The 13872-nt window shown below is 36.6% G+C and overlaps 1 protein-coding gene and 1 long non-coding RNA gene across 14 annotated transcripts in view; one reads left to right on the forward strand and one right to left on the reverse strand.

Annotated features, from left to right (window-relative positions):
• ACER3 (alkaline ceramidase 3) overlaps positions 1 to 13872 on the forward strand; it is a 158521-nt gene that overhangs the window by 125739 nt on the left and 18910 nt on the right. Inside the window, exon 9 of one of the 13 annotated variants that reach the window (XR_013362289.1) lies at positions 10798 to 10840. The exons of the other annotated variants lie outside the window; for them this stretch is intronic. The gene's annotated coding sequence lies outside the window, so the exon portion shown is untranslated. The remainder of the gene's footprint in view (positions 1 to 10797; positions 10841 to 13872) is intronic. 13 annotated transcript variants of the gene reach the window in all.
• LOC144294940 (uncharacterized) overlaps positions 1 to 13872 on the reverse strand; it is a 57229-nt gene that overhangs the window by 12167 nt on the left and 31190 nt on the right. Inside the window, exon 2 of the long non-coding RNA XR_013362290.1 lies at positions 7467 to 7541. This is a non-coding gene — a long non-coding RNA (uncharacterized LOC144294940). The remainder of the gene's footprint in view (positions 1 to 7466; positions 7542 to 13872) is intronic.

Genomic DNA, 13872 nt, shown 5'->3' on the forward strand with positions numbered 1-13872 from the left:
AGGTATGCGCTGATCTCTCATTGTAGTTTTAATTTTCATTTCCCTAATGTCTTAAGATGAACATATTTTAATGTACCTATTTGCCATCTGTATATCCTCTTGGTTGAAATGTTTGTGTCTTTACCCATTTTCTGATGGTATTGTTTCTTATTTTTTAGTTGGGTTTTGAGAGTTCCTTACATATTTTTGATACTAATCCTTCATCAGACGTGTAGTTCACAAATATTTTCTTGCCCGGTCTATATACCTTGTCATCTCATACACTTCACAGAGTCTTTCACAGAGCAAAAAAGGTTTTAATTTTGATATGGTCCAGTTTATCAGTTTTCATTTTATGGATCATAGTTTTTTTTTTTTAATTTTTATTTATTTATGATAGTCACAGAGAGAGAGAGAGAGAGGCAGAGACACAGGCAGAGGGAGAAGCAGGATCCATGCACCGAGAGCCCAATGTGGGACTCGATCCCGGGTCTCCAGGATCATGCCCTGGGCCAAAGGCAGGCGCTAAACCGCTGTGCCACCCAGGGATCCCTGGATCATAGTTTTGATGTCAAATAAAAGGACTCTCTCTAACCCTAGATTTTTTTCCTGTTTTTTTTTTCTAAAAGTTTTGTACAGTTGTACATTTTACATTTGAGTTCATGCTTTATTTTCAGTTAATTCTTATATATGATATAAGGCTTAGGTCAAGATCCATTTTTTTACATATAGATGTCCAGCTGCCCCAGGAGCACTGGTTGAAAAGGCTATCTGAAATTTCTCCACTGTATTGCTTTTGCTCTTTTCCCAAAAATGATTTGTAAGTATTTGTGTGGATCTATTTCTGGGTTTTTTATTTTGTTACATTCATCTGTGCGTCTGTCCCTCCACCACTGCCATACTCTCTTGATTACTCTAGCTATATAAAACAACTCTTCAAATCATGTAGACTGATTCCTCAGTTCTTTTCAAAATTGTTTTAGCTGCTTATGTTCCTTTGTCTTTCCATATCAATTTTATAATACATATTTAAATATGTCCATATTTAAAATTTTGCTGGGATTTTGATAGAAATCCATTAAACCCACATATCAATTTGCAATAAATTCACATCTTTACCATGCTGGGTCTTCCAATCTATAAATACATGTCTCTCCATTTATTTGGATCGTCTTTGATTTTGTTCATCAGCATTTTGGAGTTTCCATTTCTTGAGCAATTATAAATGGTATTTTATTTTTCAGTTTTAGTGTCTACATGTTCATTGCTATTATATAGAAATTCTTTATCTTTATCTTGTATTCTGCCATCTTGAACTCAATAGTTCTAGAAGATTTCTAGATTCCTTGAGACTTGCTGCAAATAGGGACGGTTTATATCATCCCTTCTAATGTATGTGCTTTTGGTATCCTTTTTTGCCTAACTGTCCTGTCTAGAACTTCCAGGACTATATTGAATAAGAAGGGTGAGAGTAGATACCGTGCCTTGTTTTCAGTTTCAGGGAAAATGTGTTTAGTCTTTTCACCATTGATGTAAGTGCAATGTTGGCTGTATGTTTTTTTTTTTTTTAACATTTTATTTATTTATTCATAGAGATGCAGAGAGAGAGAGAGAGAGGCAGAGACACAGGCAGAGGGAGAAGCAGGCTCCATGCAGAGAGCCTGACGTGGGACTCGATCCAGGGTCTCCAGGATCACGCCCTGGGCTGCAGGCGGCGCTGAGCTGCTGCGCCACCGGGGCTGCCCGGCTGTATGGTTTTTAGATGTTTACCAAGTTGAGGAAGGTACTCAGTTTCACTAGATGTTTTTTTGATATCACTTGATATGATCATATTTTTCCTGCAGTCTGTGAGTATGATGGTATTACATTGATTGATTGTCCAATATTGAACCAGGTTTGTATTCTGAATGAACCTCATTGTCATGGTATAAAATTGTTTTTATATGTTGCCAAATGATAATTGCTAATATTTTGTTAATGATTTTTTACATCTGTAATTGTGAAGGATATTGGTTTATAATTATACTTTTTGTTTCACAGTTCTGGAGTCTAGAAGTCAGAAATCAAGGTGTTAGTATGGCTGTGATTCCTTTGAAACCTGTACGAGAATCCATCCTTACTTCTTAGCTTCTGGTGACTTGCTGGCAGTCTTTCCTACTCCTTGACTTTCACTTGCATAATTTTAGTCTCTGCCTATGTCATGCCATGGTGTTTTCCTTGTATTTCTGTGTCTTTACATTGTTGTTTTCTTATAAGAACACCAGACATATTGGATTAGGAGCCCACTCTACTCCAGTATAACCTCATCTTAATTCATTATATCTGCAATGACCCTATTTCCAAAAAGGTCACATTCTGAGCTACTGGGGCTTAGGACTTCAACATATCTTTTTTGAGGGGAAAAAAATTTAACCTACAGCAGTACTCTTCCCTACACCACTTAAAATACGCATTTTACATGAATTTATAATCACATCAGATAATACTATGATTTTTGCTCCACCATAAAACATAATTTAGAAACTCAAAAGGAAGGGACACCTGAGTGGCTCAGTGGTTGGGCATCTGCCTTCGGCTCAGGTTGTGATCCTGGGGTCCTGGGATTGAGTCCCACATCAGGCTCCCCACAGGGAGCCTGCTTCTCCGTCTGTGTATGTCTCTGCCTCTCTCTCTCTCTCTCTCTCTGTGTCTCTCATGAATAAATAAACAAAATCTTTAAAAAGAGAGAGAGAGAGAAAGAAAAACTCAAAAGGAAAAGAAAAATGTATTATATTTACTTGCATTTTTACTCTTTCAATTCCTCTTTCTTCCTCTCTAACATTCTAAAATTCCTTCTCTCCTCATTTCCTTTCTGTTTAGAAAACTTCTGTAGCCATTCTTTTAGGGTAGATCTGTTGGCAATATCCTCTAGTTTTTTCTTCATGTGAGAATGTATCTTGATTTTTTTCACTGGATACAGCATTCTAGGTTGACAGTTCTTCAGAACTTGAAAAATGTTGTGCAACTTTCTTCTGGCCTTCAGGTTTTCTGATGAGAGTTCCTGTCATTCAAATTGTTTTTTTTCTTATAATATAGGAAAGGTGCTGCTTCTCTCTCTCTCTTTTCAGATTTGCTCTTGTCTTTAGTTTTCACAAGTCTGTCAGTAATGTATCTTGATGTGGATTTGTTTGGGTTTAACATGTTTGAGGTTAGCTCAGCTGCTTGAATCTGTGGGTTTATAGTGTTGTGTTTTGTTTTGAGGGGAAGAGGTTTTTTGGCTAAATTTGAAAGTTTTCAGGCATTATTTCAAGTACTTTTTCAGCCCTGCTTTTCTTCTCTCCTTTCAAGACAGCAATAACATGAATGCTGTATCTTTTGTTATAGCCTCTTCTTCTTATGGCCTGATGAGGAAGGAAATCTAGACTCCCCACTCAGTCTTTGCAGCATGGTTGGGGATGAGGCTACAGTTTTTTTCTGTGGTGTTTGGCTATAGAATAGTAGTTACTTCATAAGTTTTCTGTCTTGCTAGGCTGCCTCTTCCCTGGTCATTTGGCTAGAGAGAACAGGCTTTTGTTGGGCTATATTTTTGTCTGTATCTAGTGGCATTTCTGGGTTGCTAACATCTTCAGTTCCAACTCTAGGATAAATAAGGCGAAAAGAAAATACAGAACTTATCACTGTAGTGTAATTCAGGTCCCAAAGTCTCTAACCAGTTGGCCTTTTTCTCTCCACCTTTCAGAATCTTCTTATGTTTGTTTTTATATAATGTTCAGGATTTCTAATTGCACTTATTAGGAAGAACAGAGAAAAGTGTGCCTATTTCATCTTCCCAGAAGCAGAAATCCCTAATTTATTCTACTTCTTGTGTAGGCACCTTAGGAAAGTATAAAGAAGTGTAAGTTCTTGCCTTAAATCAAATCTAATAGATAGGATATCAATACTTTTAGAAACACAAATGACAGACCTATAAAAAAGTATATAACAGTGGAAGTCCTAGGAGATAAAACATCTTTCTTTCATCTGCCTTGCCCATAGCTTCTTTCTTATATCTTCATTTGGTGATCATTTCATTTAGTGTTATTCATTGTTTACCTGTCTATCTTGCCCATCTAGATTATGTTTCTTGAAGTCTTAGTTATCATGGTAACCCCTGGAACTCAGAATAGTGCTTACCAGTAAAGATATTTTTAAATCAGTTTGAAACTCTAGAACTTATTTGTTTGTTTTGGGTGGGGTTTTTGTTTTGTTTTGTTTACTATAACAAGATATATCTGAAAGTCTCTTTTATAACAAAACATCCAGAAATTGTGGATAAAGCACAACAAACATCTTTTTAAATGCATAGCTGAGCTCAAAAAAAAAAAAAAAGAAAGAAAGAAAATTCTAAAGCATCAAATGCAAAGAAGGAGCTGAAAACTAAACTGTCAAATGAACTCTGAGATCATGGACAGGTAGAAGGCACCTTGTCTTTCAGAAAAAAATGACTCTCCTGTCAATTTGTATTCACTGTTCTGCCTTTACACAGGTAGTGAATTCAAATACACATTACCTTTACTATCTGGGAAACCTCCAGGTGTAAAATTATCTTAAACTGACCCAACATTCCTAAAGCCCCAGTATATCTGAAAGAAACAAAAGTAAATTATCTTTAAAGAAATGTAGTTTCATGTAGGTCCCTTAGGATTTCTGCAGATTGGATGGAGATCCAACAAATGTACACAATCAGAAGAGGAAATAAGCTGCCATAAGTAAAAGTCAGGAGAAACACAAATCAATAAAAATAAAACCCCCCAAATCAGATGCTGAAATATAAAGTAACTTTTTAGAAAATATTTAATGAAAAAATGAAAACATGACCAAGGAACAGAAGATTATCAAAAGTGAAATTGCATATTTGAAAAAGAGTCCGCTTCTAACATTAAAAAATATGTATTGAAATAAAAAACTCAATGGATAAGATAAAAAAGTAGGTTAGACACAGATGAAGAGAGAATTAATTAAATTGAAAGGCAAGTCTAAAGAAATAAGCCAGAAAGCATTACAGAGAAACAACGCTTCTTATTGCAGTTCCAAGGGAAAGAATAGCAAAAATTAGGACAGAATAGATATTCAAAGAGATAGTAGGTACAAATTTTCCTATAATGTAGATGCTGGAAAGCTAAAAGCTGTATTTCCCTTATTTCTTTTATGGGTAATTTTCCAGATATATTCAGGTTCTGCCAATCACGTGTGTTCACATAAGATTGAATTCAGAACCAAGTTAAGTGGGGGAGAGAAGTGGTAGTATGTAAGGTATCCATTTACTGGTGTGAATCTAGGGTGCGCATCATGGCTTTGGAATCAGGTGTGATGATAGCTTCCTGGTCTATGAATTATAGCTAAGGTTACAGTATGATGCTGAGTGTAACATTTGGTCCAGAGGCTTCCCAATTCTACAGCTTCCTAAGTGGGAAAAGGAAAAGTTCCTTTGGCAAGATAATTTTGTGCTAGTGTTCATTCCTAGAGAGTCTAATCCTTGCTCATTCATCATTTCGGTTGGAATTGAATATTAAACTCTTTTCTGCTCTCAATAGAGATATTATCTGCAGTTGAATTCTAAGTGTTACCTGTAGAAAAAACATACTGAAATTGCTGAACTCCAAAGACAGAGTTCTTAAGACACCCAAAGATAAAAGACATATTACCAACAAAGGAATAGTTAACAGCAGACATGTCAACAGCAACAATGGAAGCCAAAACACAGTAGACTATTATCTTCAAAATGCTGAGAGAAATTAGCCATCAACTTAGAATTGTGTACCCACAATTCTAAAGATAGGAACTATATAACTAAGATTATTCTCTTGTATCTCACATGTTATTTAAGATCCTTTTTATTTGGGAAGAAGGTACAGACAGTGATCAATTTTAGATTTTACATGTGTATTTTTGATAACCATTAAACCAGTAATTGATTTTGTAGTGACTTCCAAAAACATGAGGGAGTAAACAGAATTACAGAAACTGAATCTAAAAGATATTAGGAAAAGGAGTTAAAAGGGAAGCAGAGAGAAATCAGAACAAATACAAAGCAGAAAACAAAGGGATAGAAATTATTCAAAATATATCAATAATCACAGTAAATATAAATGGACAAAACTAAGGAATTAAAAACAAAGGCTCTCAAGCAAGGAAAGGAAATCCAGCAATGTGTTATTCATAAGAAGTGTGATTAAAACATAAATACACAGTACATTCATTGTACACCCACCATGAAACATAGCGGGCAGCTCTGGTGGCCCAGTGGTTTAGTGCCACCTTCAGCCCAGGGCGTGATCCTGGAGACCTAGGATCGAGTCCCACATCAGGCTCCCTGCATGGGGCCTGCTTCTCCCTCTGCCTGGGTCTCTGCCTCTGTGTGTGTGTGTGTGTGTGTGTCTCATGAATAAATAAATAAAATCTTTTTAAAAATTTAAAAAAAAGAAACATAGCTTAAAAGTTGCATCTCTTTTCTCAACAGGTACCAGTTATGAATAGGAATGAACTAGAAGCCAAAATGCAAAACCAAAAATGAAGCAGCTATGTTAGTTAGTAATTTCAAGTTTAAACTATAACTAAACATTGTGGCTCATATATATTATTTTATATTGTGCTTTACCCATTACTGATGGTTTGGACTTTGATAAAAGAAATTCCATAGTTTTTTATATCATAAAATGAGAATATTTCAACAGTGTACTATAGAAAGCAATATACTAATTGAAATGAATGCTTGTATATATTAAGTTATAGCCTTGGGACACCTGGGTGGCTCAGCAGTTGGGCGTCTGCCTTCAGCTTAGGGTGTGATCCAGGGTCCAGGGATTGAGTCCTGCATGAGGCTTCCCACGAGGAACTTGCTTCTCCCTCTGCCTGTGTCTCTGCTCTCTCTGTGTCTCTCATGAATAAATAAATAAAATCTTAATATATATATATATATATATATATATATATATATATATATATATATATATATAGTCTTAAACCTTTCTCTCTAATGCCTTATCTGTCAAATGATTAAAACTTTCTTTTTTTTTTTAAGAGTTTATTTGATAGAGTAAGTGGAGAGAGGCAGAGGGAGAAGCAGGCTCCCCGTGAGCAGGGAGCCCAGTGTGGGGCTCCATCCCAGGACTGTGGGATCATGACCTGAGCTGAAGGCAGATGCTCAACCACTGAGCCACCCAGGTGCCCCTGATTAAAACTTTCAAAAGCATAGTATTATAGTCAGCATGCTGGACCAAGAAACACTAATAAAGCAGTTAGAGCAAGTATCGATAGTGTCAGTGTTTAACAGTCTGTATTTAGCTGTGTTTATGCTACAGAAGAGCAATGTTAGTTGCATTCTAGCAAGTTAGTACTGCTGCCTTTTGAAACTCGAAAGAGGAAAACAGGACTTAATTAACTAAATGCACGTTTCTTTAAGTTACTGCTATTATCCTTAACTTGGATGCATAGCCATGCAGATTTATGTGGCTATTATTTTCACTTACTTTGCATTACTTTAACAGCTTGAGTGGAGAGCCAGACATTCTCTCTTCACCTGACTAGCAAAGGCCATTTAACTGCTGTAGGAAAAAACAAAAAACCATTTTGTGTGAAAATTAGTGACAATTGGCACTTAAGATCAGAAAAGAGTTGTTTATACTTGATGCCATAAAATGCTGTCTGCCCAAAGCTCTGAAAGACTTAAGATAGAAAGTAATACTTACTACAATACTACGGAGTTCTCATAGAATTATTACATTTGATAATAAAACCCACCTGATAAGTCTCAAAAAACCCACATAAATACATAATAATTTTATTTTTTTTATTTTTATTTATTTATGATAGTCACACAGAGAGAGAGAGAGAGAGAGAGAGAGGCAGAGACACAGGCAGAGGGAGAAGCAGGTTCCATGCACCGGGAGCCCGACGTGGGATTCGATCCCGGGTCTCCAGGATCGCGCCCTGGGCCAAAGACAGGCGCTAAACCGCTGCGCCACCCAGGGATCCCAATACATAATAATTTTAAAAGAAAAGGATATAAAAACAGTATGTGCCACACAAATACTGACTAAAAGAAAGTTGGACTAGCCATTTTAATAACAACAAAAAAATTTAAGGCATTATTTAAAACAAATGTGTTCGCCAGGTCATTTTTAAGAGATTTGATTTACCAGGGGATAAAAGGCAATTCTAAACCTTGTATGGAAAATTTTAAGCAAAAATTGACAGAATTACAAACAAAAGTATATCAGTGCTCCATCATGCTGAGATTTTAATGCAGTAATTATATGAACAAGGATATAGACAAAATTTGAATAATATAATAACAAATTGATTTAATATATTTAAGTTAAAGGATGCTTGGTCTTCTCAAGCATGCATGGAGTAGTTATTAAGTCTACCAGACATTATGTTTAAAGCAAGGTTCAAAAACTTTAAAGCATAACATGTTCTCTGACTATAGTACAATTAGCTAAAACAGGATTAGTCAAAACAGTCCATATAGTTGGAAACTTAAAACCACACTTGGAAATACAAGTAAAGAAAAAAGAAAGAAAGAAATCAAAGTAGAAATAATATAATACTTATAATCAGTGAAAGTACTAAGTACTACAAATCCAGTACTACTACAAAGTACTGGTTCTTAGAGGGAAATGTAGCCTTAGATATTTACATTAGAAGTAGAGAAGCTAAAGAATAATGAACTAAGCATACAACTTCAGTAATTTGAAAACAGATCAGTAGAATCAATCCACACAGAAATGAAGAATGCAACTACTAAAGGGCAGAAATTAATGAAAACAGATGTAATACTGAAGATCAACATCTTCAATCTAATTTTGCTCCCTTCTGAAACCCTACTAAGACTCCAACAAAGGAATTTATTTATAAAGCGTAAACCCACAAGAAGACTCAATAAATTTTAGTGATAGATGGATTAGTGCTCACCCAAGAAAGCCAGATTTTAAACAAAGAACCTCCAGTTTACATCAGAATTTTCTCAAGTATTGAGTATCAAGCATTAGCAGCAACAGAAGTTTGGAAATGCAGTTGGAAGAGGGGTCTTAAAGAAGACTGGTTAAAGGTCTTAAGAAGCTATTAAATGCTTACATATTCTCACCTACTCCATACCACTGAACAACTGCAGGAACCTGTAGGTTTACACTCTGGTAAGAGTGAACAATGTCTCTAGATTGGGTTTTGCCAGACACAACTGAGCATGTGAATACTGTGATGAAATCAGACATTGGGTGACCTTATGCATTTTGAATGTTGAATGTAAAAACCTCTAAGGAGAAAATTGAGAGAATCTTCTTTTAGGGAATATGAGAAGCCTAAAAGACCTAAAGATACTGATTTGGGAGTTCCCTAACAATTGGCCTAGCAAAATAACTCTACAATGAAGGTTACTAGTGTTAGGGCCTCAATCCATATGCTTAGAGCAAGTGGTCACCTTTAATGAGGAGAGAGTGCCAGACATGATGAATGCATTCAATATGAAAGATAGAGGCCAAAACAAGGGAAGAAAGCTTAGAAGAAACAGCTTATGAATGAAGAAGAAAACTTCAAAAATAACAAAACAATAAATATTACTAATCCATTCATATTCCTAGAAACATACTATATCTATGAATCAAGAGTATGATGCAATAAAAAAAAAAGGTTAGAGAATCCCTTCCCCCCACCAAAAGGTACTAAAGATATGATAAAATGAAAAACTGAAGTGAAGGATTTGAAATGTACAGTTAAAGAAGCCACTGAAATTCCTTCTTCTGAACACACATTGGGATTGCATTATGGTCCATCATCCCCCATCCACCAGTAAGAGTCTACCACAGTGCAGAAAAGGCACTAAGTCCATGGTATGGTCCAGAGTAAACAAGACAGCACAAGGCCTCAGGACCCTTGGGACCACTAATCACCACTGCTATGGAGAAGTCTCTGAGCTTCACAGCAGAAAAGGCAGAAGCAAAGACAGGCACACACGCGTGCACACACACACACACACACACATATCCCTGAATGCCATCAGGGTATTACAAAAGAAATGGAGAAGAGACTCAATAGAAATATTACTGGGCCAGATATAAGAACCAACATAAAAAAAGGAGAAGGGACAATGCAGATGAAATGGAAGGGAAGGAATCATTACCAAAATTATTTAAGAAAATACCCTATAATTGAAAGACAAAAACTATTACATTGAAAGAACCCACTGGCTATTCAACACAATGGGTGGAAATAGACCCGTGCCAGTTTCAGAATTCTTGACGAGGATTCCATAAGTTTGTAGAATTAGAAGGTAGATATACATAAAAAGGATGAGGTTTGAGGCTTATCAAAACAAAATTGTGGCAGCTAGAATTACAGAATTTTAATCTAGAATCCTATAGCTAGCCAAACTGCCAACTCATATATTTGAGTTCTCACAAAAACTTATAGCCCATGAACTATTACTCAGAAACCTACCGAGGGATGTATTTGATCATAATGAGAGAGTAAACTTAAAAAAGGGAAGGCATGAGGAAATCCAGCGTCAAAAGAGGTGAAGACAGTTCTCAAGGTGAAGAGGAAGGGAAGGGATTTCTCAGATGATAGCCATGCACTACTCAGGAAAGCAGTCCAGAATGAAGCAATGTGACTTCCAACACACAGATATGTTGAAGGTCTTCTGTATTATACATTCACATAACTGATAATAACGCGTAGTCTAGTCTGCCCCCAGAGTCTTGTCTGTACTTAGCTTGTAGGGAACATTTGCTGATAAAATTCTTGCTCTCTTCTGTGTACCCTGCTGCCTGGATAACCAAAGACATTCATTTCACCTTACAGAAGAATTTTGCTTTGAACTGCTGAGAGCTGAAGATTGGCCCTGGTAAGTAAGTTTAGAAGCAGAAAATAGAGAGTACCGTACCCCCACTCATCATCTTCTGTCACTTCTCAGCATCTGGCCCACCCTACAACCTTGCCAGATGACTTCACTGTGTTGAGCCCTGTGTTTCCTGGAACTCATTCTTGCCTCTCCTAAGTGGGGTTATGATAAGCTCTGAAAAGCTGCAGACAGACTATGACTCTCGTAAGCTAATCCTCTCTGAGAACCTTCATCAAACAGTGGCAATAATGCTTTTTCCACACACAGCCAGGTTTGTGCTTTCCTGATGGTTTTTAGATTGTCTTTTTCATTCATGTATATAGAAATACTTATAGTTAAAATATTTGAGAAAATCCATTCTTGTCATTCACCATATTAAAAAACAAAGGAGAAAAAGTACATGAAGATAGTAGATTTAGAAAAAGCATTCTATAAAATTCAACAGCTATTTATAAACTAAAAACAAAATAAAACGCTTTGCAAATTAGTAATAGAAGGGAACTTTTTAATGTAAACTCTACAGTATTTAACACATGTAGTCATGAAATGTTTAAAAAATTATCTTTAAAATGAATAAAATAAAAATATATATTATCATCATTTCTATTCAAGATTATACTAGTTGAAGGCATATCCATTATAGTATTTGCAAATCACATATACGTAAAACGTCATAGGACATGTACCAGAAAACCACTAGAAGCAGTAAGTTGGAATTCAGCAAGTTCATGAAATTCAGGTGATATTCAGAAATCATATTTCTGTACATTAGCAGTGAACAATTTAAATTTCAAAAGTACAATTTCTAGGAGCACCAAAAAACATCAGATTAAAGATTACATTTAGCAACTGTATGTAAGACCTGCATTTGGAAAACTATGTTGGACAGTTTTTTTGCTGAGAGAAAGAAGACCTAAATCAATGGATAGATGTACCATTTTCGTGGATTAGAAAACTCAATATTGTTAAGATGTCAGTTCTCCCCAACTGACCTATATGTATGTTTAACTCAATCACACTCAAAATCTCTGCAGATTTTTTGGTAAAAATTGAGAAACTGATTCTGAAATTTACAGGGGAATGCAAAGGATCCAGAAGAACTAAAACAGTTTTTAAAAAGAATGATGGGGGCATGTGGGTGGCTCAATCAGTTAGGTGTCTGCCTTTGGCTTAGGTCATGATCCTGGGTCTTGGGCATCAGGCTCCTGCTCAGTGGGGAGCCTGCTTCTCCCTCTCCGTCTGCCCCTCTCCCCAGCTCATGTGTGCATGCATGCTTGCACTCTCTTTTTCTCTTTCTCTCTCCCTCCCTCTCTCCCTATCTCAAATAAATAAATCTTTAAAAAAATGACAAAGTTAGAGGACTTACACTCCTTGATATGCTCTGTGCTACACTAATCAAGACAATGTGGTATTAGTGGTAAGAGTGAATTATAGATCAATAAAACATCCAAAAGTAGACCACTCATCCATACTGAACTGATGTTAAGTAAACATTTTCAAAGGTAATTGTGTGGGGGAAAGGATATTCTTTTCAGTAAATTATGCTGAGACAACTAGATATTCTTATTTTTAAAATGAACTTAACGGGGCAGCCCGGGTGGTTCAGCAGTTTTTTTTTTCAGCCCAGGGCATGATCCTGGAGACCTGGGATTGAGTCCCACATCGGGCATACTGCATGCAGCCTGCTTCTCCCTCTACCTGTGTGTCTGCCTCTCTCTCTGTGTCTCTCATGAATAAATAAAATCTTTAAAAAAAAACACTAAATAAAAATAAAATGAACTTAAGGGACACCTGGGTGGCTCAGTGGTTGAGCATCTGCCTTTGACTCAGGTCTTGATCCTGGGGTCTGGGATCGAACCCCACATTGGGCTCCTGCGGAGAGTCTGCTTCTCCCTCTGCCTGTGTCTCTGCCTCTTTCTCTGTCTCTCATGAAAAATAAATAAAATCTTTGAAAAAAATAAAAAATAAAATGAACTTAAACTCATGCCATTATAAAATTTAATGCCATTACAAAGATTATGAGAATTGAATCATCCCTAAATATAAAGGCTAAAATTACAAAACTTTTAGAGGAAACTATAGAAGTCTTTGCAGCCTTTGGTTAGGCAAAGTTATTAAATAGGATACAAAAAATACAAACTATAGTGAAAAATTGATGAATTAAACTTTATCAAAATAACAAATTTTTGTTCTTCAAAAGACATTGTTAAAGTGAAAGCCAAATCACAGGCTTGGAGAAAATACAAGTATATATCCAGCAAAGGACTTAAATGTTTAGGATAGAAGCACCTGGGTGTGTCAGTGGTTGAGCGTCTGCCTTTGGCTCAGATCGTGATCCTGGGGTCCTGGGATCAAGTCTCATCAGGTTCCCCATAGGAAGCCTGCTTCTCCCTCTGCCTATGTTTCTACTTCTCTCTGTGTGTCTGTCATGAATAGATAAGATAAAATCTTTTAAAAAATTAATGTTTAGGGATCCCTGGGTGGCGCAGCGGTTTGGCGCCTGCCTTTGGCCCAGGGCGCGATCCTGGAGACCCGGGATCGAATCCCACGTCGGGCTTCTGGTGCATGAAGCCTGCTTCTCCCTCTGCCTATGTCTCTGCCTCTCTCTCTCTCTCTCTGACTATCATAAATAAATAAAAATTAAAAAAAAAATTAATGTTTAGAATATGTAAAGAACTCTTACAACTTAATAAGAAGGCAAACAACCTTTTTAAACAGGCAAAGAGTGAACAAACACTATCAAAGAAGATACATGGATGGCAAATAGCACATGAGAAGATATTCTATAACAGTCATTAGAGAAATGCATATTAAAACCACAATGAGGGATCCCTGGGTGGCGCAGCGGTTTAGCGCCTGCCTTTGGCCCAGGGCGCGATCCTGGAGACCCCGGATTGAATCCCACGTCGGGCTCCCGGTGCATGAAGCCTGCTTCTCCATCAGCCTATGTCTCTGCCTCTCTCTCTCTCTCTCTCTCTCTCTATCATAAATAAATAAAAATTTAAAAAAATTAAAAAAAATAAAACCACAATGAG

Source organism: Canis aureus, chromosome 23 (assembly GCF_053574225.1).
Source record: "Canis aureus isolate CA01 chromosome 23, VMU_Caureus_v.1.0, whole genome shotgun sequence".
In the NCBI taxonomy this organism is placed as follows: Eukaryota; Metazoa; Chordata; class Mammalia; order Carnivora; family Canidae; genus Canis; species Canis aureus.